At 36.8% G+C, this 22,316-nt stretch overlaps 1 protein-coding gene across 4 annotated transcripts in view; it reads left to right on the top strand.

The window, feature by feature from the left end:
• Positions 1-22,316, top strand: part of RBFOX1 (RNA binding fox-1 homolog 1) — a 1,436,581-nt gene that overhangs the window by 895,771 nt on the left and 518,494 nt on the right. Inside the window, exon 1 of one of the 4 annotated variants that reach the window (XM_075105344.1) lies at positions 9,868-9,912. The exons of the other annotated variants lie outside the window; for them this stretch is intronic. The gene's annotated coding sequence lies outside the window, so the exon portion shown is untranslated. Of the gene's footprint in view, positions 1-9,867; positions 9,913-22,316 lie in introns of those variants that run through there. 4 annotated transcript variants of the gene reach the window in all.

Here is a 22,316-nt window from a genome sequence, read left to right as displayed (position 1 = left end):
TGTTAGTGAAATGACTTCCCATGCCAGAATAGGAGTTATATTTATTGATGCTTCCCAGAGCCATCTGGACTTTGTGTGGAATAAGGGCTCTTCTCAATCACATTTCATTATGGAGTGGCTTTATGTGACTAATCACTTTGAGATATATAGTTTGAAACTAATATTGTGTATTACTTACATAACTGCATATACGTAAATATTTATTACATTTAAAGATTTTTAACAGTGAGTCCATTAATGTCCCAGAATTATTTGGCTTATTTTCATTTTCAAGTGTTTAAATATTTTGTTAAGTCCTTTCATGTGTGTTTATTGCCATTAGATTTTGGATATACTTTTAGTCCTGGTTTTAACTTCTACAAATAACTGAATCACAGAACTGTAATTATCATGTATCTGTGACCTAGGTAATTAAACAGTCTTAAGAATCCCTTTCTTTTCAGAGGCCCTTTCATGCTTGTACTTCACAGGGTGATCTAACTGGTCTTTCACCTAAAAAGCCTTAATTTTAAACTATGGTGGACTGACCCTGGTCAGCAAGTAAGCACCCACCAGCCACTCGCTCACTCCACCCCAGTGGGATTGGGAAAGAATTGCAAAGGCAAAAGTGAGAAGTCGTCATGGGTCGAGACAAAGACAGTATGTTAAGTGAAGGAAAAAAAGAGTGGTGCAAAGGCAGTCGCTGCCCGCCCACCAGCAGACCACCAGCCAGTCCCTGAGCAATGGCTACTTCAGAAACCTTCCGCCTCTCCCCAGCTTTTATTGCTGAGCATGATGTTATAAGGCATGGAACATCCCTTGTGTCAGTTTGGGTCAGCTGTCCCGGCTGTGTTCCCTCACAGCCTCTTGTCCGCACCTGCTCTGCTCACTGCGGGGGCAGAGTGAAACAGAAAAAGCCTGGATGCTGTGCTAGCACTCTTCAGCGATCGCTAAAGCACTGTACTGGTTGCTAATCTAAAACACAGCAGCACAGTAACGGAAAATTAACTCCACCCCAGCCAGACCCAGCATGCGAACATATTTGTGTTTATTGAGGATGCAGGGACTGATGGCAGTTCCATACCTGAAAGGCACTGCCTCAGATGGGATATAATTATTCAGTCATATAGCAATGTTTGTTATCAGGTTTTGCTCAGGTTGATAATAGTGGAACAGAATCACAAAAGCCAGGTCAATTTTTTCCTTAATCAACAAATCAATCTCTGAGTTTGTTTTAGGGTAAAATCATATTTATAGACTGAAAATCATGAGTAAAACTTGCCTGTAGTTTACTCAATAATTATTGAGGTTATTGTGTACATATTGCATTGTTAATATTGCATTGCTTCTTGTGGGTGCTACTTTTCATTTCACCTACTGAAATCTCTATTTGTGTGAAAGATCACTCTGTTTTGTGGAAAGAATGTAATTCAGCTCCTTCTAATGCCAGACCCGTGAGCATTTATAGCAATATTATGATCTTTGTAAAGTTAAGCTCTGATTGCAGTATTTTCTGTCATTATCTGTGTAACTTGGCTAATATGGTCAGTCCTTTCAACTCATAAATTATGAGATGTTTTATAAGGGAATTTCTTTTTTTTGATCTGTTTCATTTTAAGGAAATTATATTTTACCAGCAAGTCATTTGCCTGAATTCACACTATTGGTTATTGCCCCTTTTGTAACACTACAGAATTGCATTATGCTTTATGACTTTTCATCTTCTTGAATAATGACATTTCTGTTTAACACACAAACCATGATAGAACTTCAGTCAAAAATGCTGACTACAATATACATTAGAAGGTTAAACAGAAATTCCTGAGAGCATACACATTTTTACGTTTATGGATGCTGAACCAAATCCATTTTTTTAATGGTATGGATTTTTTTTCTTTATTAAATGATGGACCTGGCCATATATATTCTTGTCATTAATCAATAATTTCTATTGTTTTTAATTTTATGTTATGAAAGGCTAGAAAGCACAGCTGACTTAGAGAATACTAACTTGACTCAGGTAAATAATTGCCAAGGGACAGTGATTTGTTATGAAATCTGGGAAAGACCAGAGCGAATCTTCCTGCCCAACCCTTTTTTTATCAAGCAAAATCAGATTTGCAAGTAATGAAAGCAAAAAGCCTCCACTTAAGTCAATTATTTCACTCTCAATTAAAAATAATGTTCTTGTCAGAAAGTATTTAATGTAAGTAATTCTACTGGTCTGAGTTTGGTGCTTTGTCACCTAAACACCTATCTTATCATTAATACCATCAAAAGTTAAGACTCTGAATACATGTAGGCAGGGCATAAATCTCTATAGGATCAGAGTCCCATGTTGTACCTACTCATATGTAGTAAAGCTGTCTGCTGGGCTGGCTACAAGTTAAACTGCGCTCTGTATCATTTGATACTCCAGGCTATGATAAATGTTAATTTTTTTTTTTTCTTAGTAACAAAAGCAACTATTACTATTTATAAACATATTTTTACATTGGTAGCAAAGTCATGCTATATTGTAGAGTTATCTTATGTTTTAATTTGGGCACTCAGCAATAAATATAACATTGTATTTACCACTTTCAGGACTGCTTTTTGTATATCAATCTTCTGATAAATTTTTGGTTTTGCATTTAAGTATGTGTCATTTATGAGGTTGTTATTTAAGTGGTAGCCATTTGTACAGGAATTCAATAAATAAATAATAATGATTCCTAGTAAAGTGTTCAAAACACACCTAGGAATCAAAATAGTAGTGTTTGGCAAAAACCGGGCCTAAGTTGCAAACAATTATCTATCCAAAATGTTTGAAGATCAGTTAAATAGAAGGATTTATGGTTAATTACGTGAGCTCTATTTGTCATATTTCCATCTTTTAAAGATATACATAGTAAAAACAATTCAGTAAATAAAAGAACAAACCACACACTCGTTTCTTTTTGTAGCTTTTTTAAAACAGTGAAGGTAAATTCCTTCTGTAGCAGGTTTGCAATGTTGGTTTTAATAACTGGAATTTGACTGATTTCTTGAAGCTTTAAAAGACTAAGCCACAGAACCTGTGTGATACAGCGATGTTGGTATTGAGGGTTTCTGGTGATTTTGTTCTGACATTTTTAATTATGTTCGAACATGAACAGCTAAAACTTTACAGCCATTTTATTTACCTGAAATCATTAATTCTTGACTATGTTAATACCTTATTTAAAAAAACCCCTTAATCTCTGAGACATAAATAGAGACTTGAAGTTGGTTACTCGTTATTTTTCCTTAGGTATGTTATACATTGATAAACTTTTTAATTTCAATGTGCTTAGATGTAATAAATAAAAGTAATCCAGTTAGTTGCATTAAACTGAAATCAGCTCTATAGAAATAGAACAGCTTCATCACCAGGCTCTTGCACTCTATGGAACATCATAGAGATTGAACCAGTCATAACTCACTTAACATGTTCCTACGTATGTTGAGTAGAAGGAAAGATATAACCAAGGAGTACTATACAAGATGAAAATGCAGGCAATTCAGTGGAATGAAAGGTTGGTGAGAAGGGTACATAATAAATCCTAGTTTATGTGCATGGCGAGTGCTGGTTAAGCCTTAGATTAGGGTTTCAGTCAGACTTTCCCTTCAGTGTGACTATTTCTGTTCTTTAATGTGAGAATAAGCATTACCAGGTCTGGACAAATGCATCTATAAACTTCAGTTCATGAAATGGATTACATGCTTCAGTATGGTGTATTACATTGGAAAGTAATGAACCAAAGCACTTTGGCTTTAGCTGTAGTTCAGCAGAACTCTTAAAGATGACACTGGCTGGCTGCATCTGGATTCTTGACTGCACAGGCTGTTTTGGGTTTGGTTTGTTGTTTGTTTTTTTTTTAATCTCAAGATTGGGATGAGATCCCCTGGGAAACTGCCTCGGGTTAAAGGAGCAGAAAACACTCAGCAGCTCTTTAAAGATGTTTTTCTTACAGCAGAAGAGCTCTTGATTCCCATGTGTAAGAAATCAGGCAGGGAAGGCAGGAGACCCTCATGGCTGAGTAAGGACCCCCTGGTCAAACTAAAGTGTAAGAAGGAAATGAACCAGCAGTGCAACCAGGGACATGTATCCTGGGAAGAATATAGGGCTGTTACTAGCATGTGTAGGGGTGGGATCAGGAAATCTAAGTCACTGCTGGAGTTTGGAGTTAGGCAAGGAGCTTGAAGAACAGTAAGAAGGGCTTCTACAGGTACGTTGGTCAGAAAAGGACGATTAAAGAAAATTTAATCCCCCTGATAAATAGAACAGGGAATGTGGTGACAACTGACATGGAGAAGGCTGAGGTGCTCAACCATTTCTTTGCGTCAGTTTTCACTGGCAAACACTCTTGCCACATCTCTCACGCCCGTGAACCTCAAGGCAGAGATTAGGCAAACCAAGTCCCTCCTGTTGTAAGAGATGAAGTTTGAGACCACTTGAGGAAACTGAACCTACACAAATCCATGGGACCTGAAGAAATACATCATAGAGTCCTGAGGGAATTGGCAGATGTAGTTGCTAAGCCACTCTCCGTCATGTTTGAAAAGTCATGGCAGTCAGGCAAAGTCCCCAGTGACTGGAGAAAAGGGAATATCACACCCATTTTTGAACAGGTAATAAAGAGATTCTATGGTTCAGAGATGCTTGACTTGGAGAATTTGAGGAAATATTTCCCATATAACATAATACGTGCATCCTAAAAGGAAGTTTTGACAGATTATTCCTTTGTCAGTTCAGAAAGTGAGCTATAGGATGGTGTTTCTCAAGAACATGAATTTACTTGGGCAGATAAAATGGTATGCATTTCCACTGACACTTTTCTGTTGCCATTTCACATACAAATACCTCGGTTCAGCTCCATACCTTGGTGACCATACCTTTAAAACAATGATGAAAAAAATGCAGTAAACAGTTAAATGTGATTCTGTGCCTTGGCTGTTCTTTTTCTACTGATCAGTCTCATGCAAGCGATCTGAAGCAGATAATTTTTGTTTACAGTACAAGTTTTTAACATATTCTTAGGCCCAACCCTGCATAAAATATCTTGTGTTTGGCTCTTGATGTGGCAGCTGTATACTAAGATGAAAAAGAACACCAGGTCAGGGAAAATATGATCAGCCCACCATGCAATATCGTAGAGCATATAGGTATGTTAAAAACTTTGGAAGTAACAAATACTTCATTGGTGTTAGAATATTTGTGTTGTACACATTCTAAAAGCTTTTTAGTATACATTATAAATAGTTGAGTGTGTGTGGGCTGCATTGTTACATTTGCTCATTTAAAAGTGAGTTTATATCAGACTGTTTATATACAGAGCCCTTTATAGCTGAACTCTATCAATAGCTGAAAGTGCAGTGACTAAGGAATAATTCGATAGATTACATTTTCTGTGTATTTTGTTTCTATAAAGCATAAAAAAGCTGCTCTCTTGTCTTCCCTGTAGCCAGTAGTCTGGATAGATACTTACAGATAGATAAATTAAAATACTTAATTCAACTACTTATAAATCATCTTAAAAAGGTAACAACTTTATGAAAGTAAAATACAAATTGCATATGGCTCATGGGATAGATTTCAAAAATTGGTTTTTTTTTTTGTTGCTGTGACATAAACATCTATGAATATTAAACCGCTTTCTTGCAATTCAATTTTATTCTTTCAAATATAGAAGAGGGACTATTTTCTCATTACTGTGTAATTTCAATTCTCCTTTTTGCTAATTGTATTTATGATCATAAATAGAGATATTAAAAAATAGAAACACAAAATTTGCTGAAGCTTTTGCTGGAGAGGCTGCATGTACATAAGTAAAAGAAGCTTAAGTAAACTTAGAACTTTGGAAAACATTCTCCTTCATCAGTTCTTTCCGTAACGAGGATTATAAAACTTTACTAGATTATAGCAAATATAAGTGAGATTGTAACCCTGGCACAGATTTAATTTGATTGCGTTCCTTCTGTCATTCGGGGATTCGTGAAATAATCAGTCCGTAAGTGGTGTAACAATAGATACAATTTAGGAACTTCTACTCTGAAGTTCTTAATACTTGTAAGAATTTGTCTAGTGGGATTTCTTGGTTTTCAGTACTGATTTTACAGTTTGCTGGTTGTATGTTCCTATATATCCAAATCTATCTGTTACATGACAAGGGAATATATGTGACCTGTAGTAGTTGTTGTAGTAGCCTGCAACCAGTATTTTAGAAAATATTTGAAAAACAGTTATGGTGGAATAATAGTGATTTCAATACCAGCAGAGAAAATAAGTATCAGAAGACAAGTTTCAAGAGTAAAATCTACAGAAAACTAATATTGTTGATATATTTATAAATTAATTTCCTAGTACAAATGGTGAATACATTTGTTAAACTTGTTCTAACATTTCTGCCATTTTGTTTACAGTATAACTTCATTCCTGCTAAATCTGTAATTCTGCAATTTGGCTGAGATTTCTGAAGTCCATTAATTTGCTTGCTAATTTCCTGCATTTTTAGATTGCCCAATGAATGGAGCTGCCCATTAATCATAAGATGAAAAGCCACCGCTCACAGTGACAATAAGGCTATGTGTCTTAGTCAAGAACTTCACACCAGTCAAAGTGGCTACAGTAAAATAATTTCAGAAGATAAAACACAGAGGGCTCTAACCTTATTAAAACATGTCAGTAAATAATAGTTGTTCGTTACTGGTTTAACTTCCGAAATTTCTGAGATATTTAGTTAAACACTTACGGGGACTAATTGTAAATGATATATACCCATTGTTACTTTGGTTAATAAAAATGGTAATACCTGTGCAAAACTGAACTGCTTTCAATGCCATAATGTAATTACATCATGGAAAACAGCATAATAAAGCAAGAAGAAAAGCCTAGGTATATGTAATTTCAGTTTAAACTTCCTTTGGAATGAAAAATACTGGCTGAGTGAGGGGACTGCTTTTAAACTGGGCAGGAAAACTAACTCTATCTTACTGTACTTTTCACTTGCATTAATTAAATCAGAGTGTAAAATTGTACCAAGCTTTTCTGTGTAAATGAGTTGGTAGAAAATATTGTAGTTTTCCTGTGGTAAGTGCTGCTCTTAACAAAAGAAAGGCTTGGACTGCAGCTTGATATAATACTTTCTTATCAAAATCTTTGAGTGTGGCTGTGGTTATCCAGGTGTCTTGGACCAGAGATCTCTCTGCAAGAAAGAGCGCTTAAAGTTTCTCTCCTGAAAGTTTTCCTGTGTTTTCACAGTGGTAGAGCAGCTGTTAATTTCCCAGGCTAATGTGTCATCTGCAGTGAATCTCAGCCTTTGGCTCTGGAGAAAAATAGGAATGGATATCCAAAAATAAAAAGTTGCAGACATTATGAAAGCAAAGAAATTTCCTAGTTTGCTTCAGAACTGTTCTTCCCATCTTTACCCCTGTTCTGTCCGTAAAGAGTGTTTTTCCTCTTTGGTCTTCTCTGAACCCTCTGTGGTGAGAAGCTGAACTACGAGATAAGTAGGATGATCATCATAACAGGAAAAAGAACTGTGCATGTGGTGTTGATCTCTATTTAAAGAACGTATATTTGTCTGCATTAGGTGCCATAATGGTGGAATTGTATTTCATCCTGAAGATAAATCATTTATAGTTAAGTTAGGTATCTTTAATTTACACTGCAGTTTCCAGGGCATTTGGATCAGCAGAGACATAGTGGATTTAATGTATTTGAGAAACCCACTCATTTTGCATGTTTCAACAGTTCAGTCTCCATGGCATAAAGAATGATGTGTAAATTCAGCCCTAAAATACATCCATTTGCAAATAAAAACATGGTACTCATTTGGTGTTGTTAATTGTACATCCATTTCATTAGACTGTATGTTTAGTTGATAAATGCCAAATTTATAATAGCCTTGCATGCCATGACTCAGCATTTCCTGGATACCAACCCTCATTTTGTGAAATCCTAACCACTAGAAAACAGTTTAGCCCTGTCAGTGCCTTTTGACTAATAGGATGGAGTGGGGCTCTCTCTTCTTTTCCCATCACTTATGTGTGGGGAAAATGAGGAAAAACAAGTTGGGGAGGAAAAAGACCCTCTAAAAATTATGTGGGATTTATAGAAACATAAGAGCTGCTGAAACCAAGTGAATTCTCTTAATTGCATTTCTCTTACTGGAGGTAAGTAACACAGAATAGGATGTGAAGTTTCTGTAATCTGAATGATTAACCATTCTAAGACATGGTACTACAATCTTGTAGTACCACTATTGAAATGAACTTTTGGCGTTACAGGTGCCAGAAAACCTCTTTTGACATACAAGTAGTAAGAGTGGTTGTAGCTTCCTAAGCTTTTACTGTGAAATAAAGAAATACAAATCATACTTGATCTTTAATATTCCAAAGAGATGTTTAAAGGTAAATTTAACTGAAATGAAAATTCATTCTAATCCCAATAGTTTGATCTCCACACTGATGGGTCTCCACAGCTGTAAGGAAAAATTAGTTGATATAAATGATTACCTCTCTTCCAAGCAATCGCTTTAATAATAACTGAAGTATAATACTGAGTAGGGATACTACAGTTTACCATTAAAGTTATCCCTGCTTTGTTTAAAAAGTTGAAAGTTGACTCAAAAAAGCATACAGTACAAATAATAAAATTGTGATTGAATGTCCATGTCCATGAATGTCCATATTAATAGAAATTAATAGAATAGCAAATAAAAGGAAAAGATCCTCATGCAGGGCCTTTTTTTTGTTGTTTTTCCGTTTTACAAGAAAAAAATCAGCTTTGAAGTGATGCACAGTAAAGTGCCTATAAAATGTATTCCACATATAAAATACCAAGTACTTTCAAATGCAAATAATTTCAGTCTTAAATTATGGGGAAGCAGGCAATTACTGTTTAATAGAAATGTTTAGAAATCGATGGTTGATTTTAAGACTTTGGGAGAAGCAAAGGGACTTCCTCACAACAGATTGAAGTAATCTTGACCAATGTTCAGTTAGAACGGCTCTGTCTAATAGAGAATGGCAGCCCTTACCCAAATCTTCACAAATTAAAATCAGATTTTTCAGCTGCTTCTGAAACTGTAGTTACCTCTGAGATTTTTCCCATTACGTATCTGTAGCGATTATACGTATCCTGGGTAAATCAAGACAAAATTATGGCAGAGCTAGCTACAAATGGAATATCTTCTGTCATACTTAAATATTTATATACTTACATTCATGAATAGAAAAATATTGTGGAGTCAGAATACATTTTCATCTTTGGGATTCATGTTTGAATTTAAGGAAGAGGTAAGAGAGAGTCTTAGAAGTAATCAGAACCCAACAGTCATCTTCATTAATTGCTTACTTATATTTCTTCCTTCTGTTTTAGTCTAGTTTCATAAGAAATAAGCTCATGTGATTGTACGGCCTGACCTGCTGGTTGTACAATATGTTCACGTACTGAAACTGTGATTTGGAACGTATGCCCATGTAGAACCTTTTGTATGTCATTTATTTTCACTTTATATACACTTCTGCTCTGTTAATATTGCTGCTGAATAGTTGTGGGCATGGTATTAATGTTTATTGATGTTATATGCCTGTATTTGCAGGCCATTGCCTTCATTTTTTGTGTTAAATGTAAACAAAGTGTCTCTTAATAGGAGCAGACCACGTTTTGCTCATTTAGCCATGTGCTTACATGGCGTTTGGACATAACTTAGTGAAGAGCATTATTTAAAAGGTTCTTCACAATTTTCTAACTGTTGTGGAGGTAGGAGAAGAAAATAAAACAAAGGAAAAATGCATTTAGTTAAATGCAGTTGCATTAAATGCTGTGTTTAAGAGACACTAGCCCAGCTCTCTACAGAAGTGTTTTGTTTTTTTTCCTTACAGGATGAAAATGTAGCACTCAGGAAACATGGATAATGCAGCTATCAAGTAAGATAGAAAATAGTAATAAATGAAACAAAATTCTGCTCTAAAGTCCCAAGACAAAGTCATAATCCTTCTGGATAGATCCTAATAGATTCAGTTCCTCTCTAAAAGCCCAGAAAAATGAAAAGGGAATGATTTCAGAATTATTTTATATCCTAACAGTTTCCCAAAATAGAGGCTCTGGATGACAACTTTGTATTAGCAAATGTTAGTTTTCCAGAGTAGAAGTTTACTTATCTTTCAGTGTCTCAGGAAGGACTGCTCTGCTCCATTCTGTGATAGTGGGGCTAAAGAGGAGGGATGGCAGGAGCTGATTCTAAACCTAGATGTTCATCCTTGAACACAGAGATTGCTGAACTTCCTGATCTAACTACATGCTAAACCTGTCATCCATTAGGGTGATAGGACATGCTTCATAACTCATAGAGATGAGAGAGGATAGCAGTTCCTCCAGAGTCTGAACCACACTTGTTGCATGATGGGAATGGGCTGAAAGTGTTCAGACAACACACTCCTTAGAAACTTCTGCTGGTTCCCTTGCACCTGAGGCCTTAATTGTCCAGCTGCTCATATAACAGTGCAGCCACGTGGTCTACAATGTGATATAGGTGGTATTATGTGTCCTGACTGATAATAAGTCGTAGAATGCGAGTTACAGTTGATCTGCCTGATAGTCCTCAAGCAGCTGAAAAGTATTACGTTGCATCCCAAGACCAAAAAATTATTCTGAAAATGTTCTGTGAGTATATAACCACAGAGAAATTTGACTTTGATGCTGACCCTGCTTTGATTTGGGGGAGAGGGAGGGTGTTGGACTCAGTGATCTGCAGAACTCCTTCTAATCTAAATTATTCCATAGTTCTACATATGGCATTTTGAGCAGCATGCATACATTGTTTCATGTGAATTTTAAAAAGTGTCTTTAACATCAAGTGAACTTTCTCTCTTAATACAAATTCTAATGGTCCAGAGCTGTTGTCCAATCCTACTTTGAAAAACAAATTCCTTAAATGTGTTCGAGCCTATGGGCTCGTCTACCTAGCACAACAGAATATGATGCAAGAGATTCCTGACCTGCAGGAACAGAGCTGTTCCTGGAGCACAGGTGCATCAGGGCAGCATGCCTGAGATACTAAGCTGTATGGAGAGGTAGGGCTACTTAGTTCAGGTGCAGTCTCATGTTAACTGAAAAATTCTGTATTTAAGACACTGACCACTGTCTCTTCATGGTCCTGTGTTACATCATGAAGACACATTAGTTTTGTTGGAGCTATCTTGTGGCTGACCCTATGCTGGGATTTATGGTGAAATTAAAATATGCCCAAAATCTTTTCTGTTTTTCTTTAGTGGTTCAGAGTGATCATTTCAGCTATAGGTGGATACCTTATTGTCATTAGTGTACAAGCAGCACAACCGATCTGAAGTTAAGTGCTAGACATCTTTCTCAGTGCTCTCCTGGAAGCTTCCCAGATATTCTGAAAGCACTGTGACAGTACCAGAACAAATAAGAGTACACAATTACACTGTACTGGTTGGGTTTGGTTTTTTGGCTGTTTTTCTTTTTTTTTTTTTCTATTTGTACCCACATTCAATTAATATTTATGCAGTCTGGCTGTGGCAGACTGTGCAGAGTTACAGTATACTTTCATACTTACATCATAGTTAATCCATAAAACAGCTATGAGGTTGATCTTTTGGGGAAAAATCGAAATGTGAATTTTAGTTATTAGTAATGCTGCTTCTATGCAAATAGATATTATGATAGGTTTAGCTAATATTGTACAGTATGTTTATGGTGGAGCAACCTGACTTCCAAACTTTCAGTTTTGATTGAGCTATCCCCATAGCAAAAACTTGGCATATGTATGGTGTAATGGTTTATTTTTATTATCTGCACACAAGATTACGTTTGAGAAGAAGTATGCAGCAAGGTCCAAGAGATCTTAGAAATTTTTATGAGTTAAAAACCAGAGATGTCTAATAAGAAGTCAAAAGGTCTGAGTATTTCTCCCAATACTAGGCACTTGGAAAAACATTAGGTTAACAGGAAATTTGTGATCTTTCTGAAATAACATTACTTATTTCAAAAGTTTCCCTGTCTTCGCAAACACAGACCAGAATGTTTTGTAGCTGTAATGAATGTGGTAAGAAATGCTACATGGACACTTTGGTGCCGTGCTTTTGGAATGAAACTTACCTCAGTGTGGGAGCAGAGACCATTTACCACCTAGGCAATTAACATTCCACTCAAGGTTTCACCCTGGTGAAACAGAAGGTTTAATTTTGATCTGTGTCTGTAAGGATGTGATAAAGTGACTCAATTTCCTCAAAGGTCCACAAGTGTTATGTCCTACAAGCAGTAGGGAATTTTACCTGTAGCGAACCAGAAAATGTTATCAAATAATTAGAGCTACAGGGTCAGAGACCAGAATAACAGAACAATGTTTGGCTGATGAGCATATAGATAAAATTTTGGTGAAATGTTAATAGTGACAAAAGTTATTAATAATCATGTACAAAAAGCTGGTTAAATATATCTGCACAAATGCTTAATTTGGCAAATAACTGTACAAATTGACTATGAGCAATATGCAAAACCTATTTGAGATTAGATTCGTATTGTTATCTGGTTTATTTTTTGTATGCTTCTCTAATTTGAGTCCATACAGGGCAAATAACCCACAGTGCTTGCCTTCAAGTTCTCTCTGTCTCACAAAACTGGAAACTTAAAGGGAAAAGGGGACAGTTATGATTCAGGGGAATATAGAGGAAAAAAAATCAGTATTGTTCAAAGCCCCATTCCTTCAATATGTGTTTTGGGGACAAATTTCTGCATCTGGATTCAACCCCGTTGATGCCATTGACTGGTCATTTGTATGGGCTTATAACAAGCTTGAGCCCTGACTCTAACATACAAGTTTATATACGTGTAAGGCCTAGATTTCTTTTGTAAATATATAAATGGTTAATACTACTGCTGATTATTAGGCAGGGAAGTGAAGAACAAAATCCAGTGTATATTGCTTTAGCTAAATATGAATCTCTCAAAATGTACAACCGTGCTAACTCTGAGGTTGTGCTACCTGAATGAATTTAATTATGTTTACCTAACATGAAATGTGAAACATACTGATGTTTTTTCACTTTTAAAAAACTTACAAGAAGATGGAATTTTCATAACAAACTTCAGTTTATGATTTGCAGTGTCTTTGTCGAAGTGATGAGTTCATCCTGTTTACTGGTAGCAAACCCAGTCTTTTACAGGTGAACGTAAAACTTTCAAAAATTAAGAACTTTGTGGCTTTTAAATGTTTAAGTAGTTTTTAGTGATTTCTCAGGTGCCTGGTTTTTAGACAGAAAATTAGTCTGATTTTCAAGTCTAAGTTTATAGGTCATCTATCGTGATGATCAGTAATGATATTTGTTTGTCATTTGGTTAAAGGTATTTCAAATTAAATCTTCTGACTCATCCATCTCATATTTTTCTGAAACTCTGATGCAATTATCATTAAATCAAGAGATTTCTCTGTATGATAACCAACAGGTAACTGCTGCTCTGAGCAGTGAGAGTTGTACAATCTTTCAACTAGTTCTAATCTGGCCTTCTTTCTAATTTGCTAAAACATTGCAACATTAAAAAAATTCTATAAACTTCAACTTACGCATGAATGAGTCATGTGAATGGTCATGTTTCTGCACTGCCAGAGTTTTTCTTAAAAGGCATTACGTCTGTATGTATAAATATAATTGTGGTTTTGCTAACACTACAGCTACAGCAAAGTCTAACACACTGTTGACCTTAAAAATGAATGATCCAATCGGAGTATGATTCATTCCTTTTGAGTCTTGTGGTCAGTCTGGGTTTCGTCGTTACATTTACTTGTGAAACAACATCTTGTCTGTTTTGCCTTCATTTGCATGAGACTAATTACTGTAAATATGGTAACAGTTATGTCCTGTTCCCTCTTCAGTTTGCACCATGTTGTCATTACCTGATATCCTTCTAATTAACTTCACAATACCCCAGTTGTGAAAGTGCATCAGGCATTCAGAAAATTATCAATCTATCCTACAGTTTCTGAGTGTGGGTGTGACCATACCTTAATTTGGTCGTTGAGGGAATACCCAGTGTATTTACAGTAAAAAATATAAAGGAATTCAGATAATTAGGTTTTACACAATTTGGCATGGTTGTTTAGTATCGTCGTGGAAATTAATTTCTCCTAGGTATATAGCAGTAAGAGAGAAATAAGTACATAACTTTAATTCTTTTAAAAGTAAAGGTCATCTATTTGCATGAAATGATATTTTTTATGTGTGTGTTCTAAATCCACCACTCCCTGCATGCTGAGCAAGTGGTGTTACTACTAGTGTAAATTTAGGCAGCAGATAAAAACAAACAGAAAAAAAAAGGAAGATGGCACAGAAAGCCCTAGTTTTGGACTGATATAATAAAAGCTGATTTTGGACTAAAAGAAGTTTTATTAGTTTTGCATGAGCTGGAAGACATGCTGCAGCTTGGGGAATTGATGTTTAAACTCTATTTTCAACCTGAGAGATGAGAAATATAGAGTGCTATAGCCATATAGAAGCACTTCAACTGAATGTTGTGGGTTTTCTTCTACACTGCGTATGCTCTGTTTATCATTACTCTTATCTACTTTTCTACTTCTCTCATTTTCTTTCTAATACTATTTTGCTCATGTAGCTTTAATGGACAACAGCAAAAAACCACTGTTATATAAACGTTTTTGCAATCAATGCACTTTTTTTTTCTGAAAATATGATGAAATATTAGAACGTAGGGTTTTGTACTGTAAAAGCTTGCTTTTTATCATGTTTTTCAATATTCTCTGTTTAGAGTAATCCTTGAAACTTTTGCTCCTACAGGAGCGTTTCAACTCTGAATATCTGTTGAAACAGCAGTGCACATGGATCTCAAATTTTCTTTTTTCTTACTCTACCATGTGTTTGCACACGTCACCTAATCCATAGCCTTCAGTGTCCTGAAGGGAGAAGACCACTCCTTTTCTGTCCATAGAATGTAATTTGCACTAGAAGTCATGTGTGCTATCACATGCAGAAAAGCTAGCCTAAACTTAATATCATGAACAGTTGTGACAATACAAGTTACGAGTTGATTTCTGGTATAATTGTTTAGGGTGTCTCAGAAAGAGCATCAGTTTAAGCCAAAGACGGTAAGCAACGGGAAACAAATATAGTGGACATTATGTTTTCAAACACTGAAAATATTCAACAGTTTTTATTTTTGAATGAGAATGTGTGTCCCAAGGTGTATTTTAACCTGGTGTTATGGGTGTTATTTAGGTATGATTGTTTCAGTTTTCCCTTTTTTATTTTATGGATAGATCAATTAATGTTATTTTATCTACCACTAGTTAGGTGCTCTGTAGGTAATATTTGGAGAACCATTTTTTGTGCTAGCCCAATCACTCATTATAGTAAGTATATTAACAATTTAATCCCAGTGTGGGTTGTTTTGGGTTTTTTATTGTGATAAAGCTTACCTATAGATAAGAGACTAAGATCTCTAATTCCATTGCCCCCTTCTTGGATAAATATAGCAGCCTGATTAAAGTGTCAAGAAATGTGAGATCACTAACAAATCAACCTTCTACTTTGTTTCATTATTGTTAGTTTCAGGTACCTCCATATTGCACTTTTCTTAATCATGGTAAATAAACCTACCTCTTGAATGGTTATAAAGTATGAGAAAGGAGAAATAAATAAGCAGCACAATACACGAGCACCATGCAATCACTCCTTGCAAAATATCATCTACCTACCACAGGAAAGTCACCACTTAGTACTGTGAAGAACTATGTGTTGACTAATAAGTCAGCATGTCTGTTTAGACGATGAAAGCTTCTTGAAAAAGCCACCTTCAAAGTTGTCATTTTATGTAGATTTTGTATACTAGCTTATTTAAAATTCAGCTTTAAATTATACTTCTACCAAATTTCACATAGATTTCCCTGCTACCACACACAGAGTAAATACTGCAAAGACGGAGACTATATCACACAGCTTGCAATTTATTTTGCTCAGGATCGTTTTTATTTTAATAACAATGTCTATCAGAAATTTACCATGCTACAAGAATAACATTATGTGAAATCTTGTGAATTTGGAATATTAATGTAAGATAAATTACTTTAAAATTGAATTTCTAGAATGCAATTGATTGTGTTTGCCTGGGATGAATAAGGAATTATCCACACTTATCTAAAACTTAGATATGCTCCTTCTGAGCGAGTTGGAGAATAATTTAGGAATATTTCTGATAAAGTGCAGTGTATTTCACATAGCCTCGGATTACTTGAGAAACAGAAAAGCAATGTTTTGGTAAAGTATATCTTTAAACCATCTTTTATAGGTAAGGTAAAGGTTGAATTTTCAATTTATTAGAAGCTGAAGTATCAAAAATTTTCTACCTTCATCTCTGAGACTATTTTCTTCTTGAAATCTTTGCGTAACTTTAAGACTTTTTTATTTGTTGCAGGTGGTTGCTTTTTTCTATAAACAGCATAGATTTAAATTTTCTGTATTCCTTAGAACATTGCTCTGGTGTATGTTATCGACCAGCATTTTCCAGTGGTTATGAAAAAAAAAAGGATCGTAAGACATAAAAACGGGTAGATGGCTTGATTTCATTCAGGCATTCACCTTCCTTAGCTATAAAAGCTTTTCTCAACAGGGAAATCATTCTTGCGAATTCTGCAGTGCCAGACATTAGTAACAGGTATAATCCATCCAGGAGGACAAGAACAGTGGATGCTGCCTTTATTAACTTCTAATTTATGGTGAAATTGCATTGTTTATTAGTCATGAGTGATTTGTAACCTAACATGGTGTTATTCACTTGAAAAAATAATTTTGTTTTGATTGCAAAGGAATCCACTGCTTTCTGAATGTCAAGTTATCAACGAATATCTTGCTTATGAAGCAGAAATTTACTTCTTCATCTAACGAGTGAAGAAAGAAACTCAAATGAATACAATAAACAGGAATTTCTGGGGAAAAAAAAGCAACACAGTTGGATTTGATTTGAAAAGAGCAATAGCAGGCATATGTCATGTGTCATTATAGGAGAAAACTGGCGACAGTATTATTCATTATGTGGTTTCAGAGTGCCCTAAATTAGAGTATAAGATTATTGGAAGTGGATGATTTCCCCAGATTACTGCTTAATAGTGACTAAAGGGCCCACATTACTCATATTTGCAATGAAAATAGTGCCAAAAAACAGCCGTAGTTGACTGGAATGAAATGTGGAGCCCTCAGGGCTTTAGCTTGAGATGCAGCTTAATTGTATGTCTCTTGCTTAATACAAATGTCCCTGAGTCTCTGAGGCTGGTGTGCTTTCAGCACTTGCAAATTGATCCAGCAGTTTCCAAACTATTTGCTGCTTTTTTTCTTCAGTGCTTTCTAAACGAATTATTGTAATGACTTTGCAGACCGAAGTAGGTTTCCCTGTTTCTGACTGTTTATCATTACCAAATGCTATGGTCTTTCAGCTTTCTGTCAGGTTTTGTTTATTTCCTTTATCTGCTTAATCTTTTATAATGACATGGTTGTAAAAGGGTTAGGGTCTGAATTGTCATGAATGGAAACTTCCTTTTGTACTCGTAGAGAAATGGACATGTGGGAATGACCCATTTGGAACTAGTGTACTTTTGCTGTGCGACAACTGATGTGTTGGCCACTCTTATAAATTAAATAAAAGCGGTGTGAATTACTTTTAAACAAAAACAATTAATATTTTCAAACAGATTTACTAAAGTACTTTTAGGAAGACTTTAAACTGTGAAATTTCTTACATTTTTATAGAGCAGAAGTTAGCCTTACTTAAGATAATCTTTTCTTAAATTTGTTGTAGGGTATGGATAGACCATTTTTGTAGAACAATGAAACTAGAAACAACCTGAAATTTGCACAAATTTGACAAAAAATCATGTTGTATTTCTTTCATTGTATTTAGAATTTGCCTCTGCCACATCCCATGAGATGAAGCAAAAATATTACATTACTGTGAAAGAAAATAGTTTTGTTGTTTGAAGGTGCTGGACTGAAGAGCAGAAGAATGAGTTTTAATTCAGAGCTATGTTGAATTCCTACTATGCCAAACTTAGAACAGACTTCTATTAGACTGCGCTTCTATTCCCTGCTCACAAAATGCAGACAAAAGTACCTTCTTTTTGCCTGTTGAAAATGTAAGTTTAAGTAGCAAAGGCTACCTTTTACATAGAAATGCCTTGGGAAAGGACCTCAAGAAGTAGTTCTGTACACCCACTTGAAAAAGCAAGGAATAGAACTAAAGTATTGAAATGTTGTATTACAAACAGGGAGATGAGCAATGGAAGAAATTGTTCCTGTCTTGTATCCTGTCTGGCAAATATCATGATTTCTACCTTACCTGCAATACCTCATAAATCTAAATAAGGTATATAAAAACCCCAGATTCTGTAAATGATGCTTATGGTCTTTGAATTCAGAGGGATCACTTAAGTCTTTTTGGGTCAACATGGTTGACTCAGAAATAACTAGGATTAATTGGTAGAATCTATATATGGTAGCTGATTAAAAACAAGATCTTAAATATGTATTCAGAATAAACTGAACTGTTACACCTTCTGAGTTTCATTGATCCCTGAGTAGTACGTATCTTAATGTTGATCTCGTGGCTGTGTTGTTCAAAGAGAAAATTACTGATGAGGATTTTTAGTTGTTATTATTTCCCTTACCTTAGAAGACTAAACAGCTGTATTATAGTGCTCAGCAAAATTTCCAATGAACCTTTATAACTTTTGTAGGTCAGTCTTTTTGAGACATTGCTGCCTGAATTCAGCCACTTATACAAATAAGTTATTTGTTTTGTTGTATTAACTGCAAATTTCTACTTTTCAGAAATTACTTCTGCAGTTCATATTTCTGCAATACAATAAAATATAACTGTACAAAAGAAGCATGATACTGGGGAATCTCTGAGGTGTTATGCAATTAATACAAAAGATGAATATCAGTAAAGGTGTCTGGGGTGATTTCATATGATCATTTTTAATACATAGGAGGAATTCAAGATCAAGAATAACATTTATCTAGTTCATGCTAAGGCAAGAATGCAGAATTTGGAAACAATTTTTTTCTAGGATAAAACCTGTATGAAAATACAAATGACATTCTGAAAAACAGAAGGAAAGTCTTTTTGTAATAGTTAGGGCAAATGCAGAAATGATCACGTAATTAAAATTTTTGTTATCATTATTTATATCTCATAGATTTTTGAGATCAGTTATTAGGGAATGAAAGCTACATTCCATTGTTCTATGTAAAACCCCACTGAAATGACTATATTCCTTCCATTTCCATGTAGCAGAAATTCACTGTTTTTAAGGGTGATGTTTTGTCCCCTGGATAGTGCAATGTTATTCTTCAACCTCCTGGGGAAAGAAAGAACATCACTGGTTATATTATGTTCTCCCTAAATCAAAAAGTACTTTTGCTGTATCAGATTACAGGTGAACAAGTGGGAAAACCTTGCTCTTCAGTAGGGGTTTAGCTAGATACAGGGTTTGGTCTGACAGAGCTTGCATGATGTCATTACCTGACATATAGGACGTGTTCAGGAGAAGATGACTTCTGTTGCGTCCTGACCTTACAGGTTAGAGTAGCTGGTTGTGATAGACTTTACTGGCCTCAAATCTCTGGATCTGACTCCCTGCCTTTAGTCCTTGCTTTCAATGGCTCTGGGGAGTGTTGCATTGCTCTCAACTTCCTGAGACTGCTTGCAGCTTTGCATTAAGACAACATTTTTCAAAGTGTACACAAAGAATATATCTCCAGCTCTTTTAATACAGTATGTGTTTCTTCATTGCTTTTTTGCAGTAAGGGCAAGGGGGCTTGATGGTTTTTATTCTTTCTAAAGCATCAAAGAATAGACCCAGGTAGAAATACATAAGCGTGAAAGTACCTCAGGTGTCCAGCTGCTATGTCTTTTTCATATGCCAGTGTTAATAACAGTTGACCAAATACAGGACAGGAATGTATTTTTTTTTCTCAGATCATTTGGGACCTTTATTTTTTCATTGGGCCTTGTCTGCAGCAAAGAAAATAGTTTGTCCTCTGGTATCAGCTGCATGTGTATCATATAATGAACTCCCTGCCATTTTGAGAATGGTGTTTGTTATTGGCTCTGCTCTGGTCTTTGCCTTTTAACTTTCCTCCACCTCTTCTCCTGTCCTCTCTAAGGTGCATTGGGACCGATTTAATGGCCTTTATACTGGATGATTTGGTCCCTTCCGTCTTTGATTTTTGTGAAAGCTCTGAAGTACAGGTGTTCTAAATCTGACTCTGATAGTTAGCAAGTCTCAGAAAAATCACTTATGTGACTTATGCCTCAGTATTCCCATCTGGAAAACTTGGATATTATTTAGCAGCTTCAGATATCATACTACCCACTGTTCGTTGCGCATGCGGGCAGTGATGAAGTTGCGGAGAGAAGCCCAAGATCAATCAAAAGGGACTTCAGGGCACCAGGGCGACTGGTTGAAGGATTAGCAGTGCAGGTAGTGTTTTCCTCAATCCCGTCAGTGGCAGGGAAGCATAATACTGAAAAGAACAGGAAAACTCATTTGATTAACACAGGGCTCAGAGGCTGGTGCCATCGGTGGAATTTTGGTTTGGTTTTTTTTTTTTTCCATGGGGAGGTTTACAAGGCACCGGGCCTGCTGGCAGCAGATGGCATTCACCTATCTCAAAGGGGGAAAAGGATTCTTGCACATGAGTTGGCGGGGCTCATCGAGAGGGCTTTACACTAAATTCAACAGGGGAAGGGGATGTAGCCATGCCCACCAGAGAGGAGCCTAGGGGTGGCTTGCCAGGGTTGGGGGTGAAACCAATAGCCCTGACACAAGTGCATCTACGCCAACACACTCAGCATGGGCAACAAAAAAGAGGAGCTGGAAGGCATTGTGCAGTAGAATAGCTGTGACTTATTTGCCATCACAGGATCATGGTGGGCTGACTCTTACGACTGGAGTGCTGCAGTGGATGGCTATAAGCTCTTCAGAAGGGATAGGCAAGGAAGAAGAGGTGGTGGGGGTGGCTCTATATGTTAGGGAGTGCTTCGATTGCATAGAGCTTAGTGATTGTGATGATAAGGTCAGGTGCTTAGGGGGAAGGCCAACAAGGCAAGTATCCTGCTAGGAGTCTGTTATAGACCACCCATCCAGGACGAAGAGATAGATGAAGTGTTCTACAAGCAGCTGGAGGAAGTATGACAATTGGTTGCCCTTGTTCTTGTGGGGGGCTTCAATTTACCAGGTGTCTGCTGGAAATACAACACAACAGAGAAGAAACAGTCTAGGAGGTTCCTGGAGTGTGTGGAAGATAACTTCCTTACAGAGCTGGTAAGTAAGGATACCAGGGGAGGTGCCTCGCTTGACCTCCTGTTCACAAACAGAGAAGGACTGGTGGGAGATGGGGTGGTCAGAGGCTGTCCTGGGCCTAGCGACTGTGATATGATTGAGTTCTCAATCCTTGGTGAAGTAAGAAGGGGGGGTCAGCAGAACCACTACCATGGACTTCTGGAGGGCAGACTTTGGCCTGTTCAGGGCACTGGTTGGGAGAGTCCGTAGGGAGAAAGTCCTGAAAGGCAAAAGAGTCCAGGAAGGCTGGGCTTTCTTCAAGAAGGAAGTCTTGCAGGTGCATGAGCAGGCTGTCCCCAAGTGCCGCAAGACAAACCGTCAGGGAAGACGACTGGGCTGGCTGAACAGGGAGCTTCTGCTGACACTCAGGAAAAAAAGGAGAGTGTACCCCTTTTGGAAGGGGCAGGTAACACAAGAAGAGTACAGAGACCTTGTTAGGTCTTGCAGAGACAAAATTAGACAAGCAGAAGCCCAGCTAGAACTCAGCCTGGCCACTACTGCAAGGGATAATTAAAAATGTTTTTACAAATATATTAACAACAAAAAGAGAACCAAAGAGAATCTCCATCCTCTATTGGACGTGGAGGGGAACATTGCCACTGAGGATGAGGAAAAGGCTGAGGTGTACTAAATGCCGCCTTTGCCTCAGTCTTTGTCAGACCAGTTATCCCCAGGGTATTCAGCCCCCTGAGCTTGAAGGCAGGGATGAGGAGCAGAATAAACCCCTCCTAATCCAAGAGGAAGCAGTTTACAACCTGCTGTGCCACCTGGACACTCACAAGTCTATGGGGCTGGATGGGACCCACCCAAGAGTACTGAGGGAGCTGGCAGAGGACCTCGCCAAGCCACTCTCCATCATTTATCAGCAGTCCTGGTTAATAGGGGAGGTCCCAGACGGCAGGAGGCTTGCCGATGTGACGCCCATCTACAAGAAGGGCCAGAAGGAGGATCTGGGGAACT

Source organism: Phalacrocorax aristotelis, chromosome 10 (genome assembly GCF_949628215.1).
Source record: "Phalacrocorax aristotelis chromosome 10, bGulAri2.1, whole genome shotgun sequence".
NCBI classification, from domain to species: Eukaryota; Metazoa; Chordata; class Aves; order Suliformes; family Phalacrocoracidae; genus Phalacrocorax; species Phalacrocorax aristotelis.
Note: the sequence above shows the minus strand (reverse complement) of the source record. Positions and strands in the feature narration are given on the sequence as shown.